The 1,254-nt window shown below is 42.5% G+C and overlaps 1 protein-coding gene across 4 annotated transcripts in view; it reads left to right on the plus strand.

Annotated features, from left to right (window-relative positions):
* The window catches only part of LOC101860308, a 27,995-nt gene that overhangs the window by 12,601 nt on the left and 14,140 nt on the right, over nt 1-1,254 (plus strand). The gene's annotated exons all lie outside the window — the stretch shown is intronic.

Here is a 1,254-nt window from a genome sequence, read left to right on the forward strand (position 1 = left end):
CACAAACAGACACACGATCACACACAAACATACACACAAACAGACACACGATCACACACAAACATACACACAAACAGACACACGATCACACACAAACATACACACAAACAGACACGATCACACACTAACATACACACAAACAGACTTCCACACAAACAGACACACGATCACACACAAACATACTCACAAACAGACACGATCACACACTAACATACACACAAACAGACTTCCACACAAACATACACACAAACAAACACGATGACTCACAAAATACACACAAACAGACACTCGATCGCACACAAACATACACACAAACACACACACAAACACACTTCCATGCAAACAGACACGCAAACAGACTCACGATCACACACAAACACGCGTGCAGATGGTTGGAGGGCGCCACTGGTAGGTCAAACTTCTTTTCTTTCTCTGTCGTTTCTATCTGTTTATCTGCCTGTCGTTTCTATCTGTTTATCTGTCTGTCTGTCATTTCTATCTGTTTATCTGTCTGTCTGTCGTTTCTGTCGGTCTGTCTTGCTTTTTCCCGGCACTAAATGGCTTTTTTTGGTGTAAATGTTTTTTTACGGCGCTGGCAACTGCATAAGGTCATATTAGCGCATGGGACACACCTAATATTTTCAGTTGGTAGGAAATTTTGAATTTTGCGCAGGTGGCGGTCGAAGCCTACTCTTATTGATTTAAGACCACAGAGGGATCTTTAACGTGCGCAACCTACGCACGGGCCCTCCGAGATTTTTCGCCCTTGTCCGAGAAGGCTAGGTGTAGATCTTTCCTACCAGAAGATCAGGTGTGTGGCTGAAAGATCGCAGTAAGAAGGAGCCAAGGAGTAGCAGTAGAAAGGAGCCCAGAGGAGGGGGCAAAGGAGGTGAGGGGGTGGGGGCAGAAAGTGGAAATGAAAACAGACAACAGAACATTGGTAGAGAGCAGGAAAGGAGCTGAAAGGAGACAATTTTTTAGAGAAGAAAATGTTGTTGTCGCTACCCGGATTCGAACCCGGGACCTTTGAATAATGGCTGTTATCACGTGGATATACTTCTCTTTGTCGAACAAACAAACAAACGCACATGCAGGCACACGTGCCGAGAGTAGAGAAACATGGGAAGTGGACATTTGTTCTGTTATTTGTTTGTTTTTATCGATACTCTTTTAGCCTATGTTTACCACCGTTATCATTTTATTATAATTTTTGGTGTGCATTAAGATTTTTTAATTTTTTTATTTAATTTTTTT

Source organism: Aplysia californica, unplaced genomic scaffold (genome assembly GCF_000002075.1).
Source record: "Aplysia californica isolate F4 #8 unplaced genomic scaffold, AplCal3.0 scaffold01657, whole genome shotgun sequence".
Classification (NCBI taxonomy): Eukaryota; Metazoa; Mollusca; class Gastropoda; order Aplysiida; family Aplysiidae; genus Aplysia; species Aplysia californica.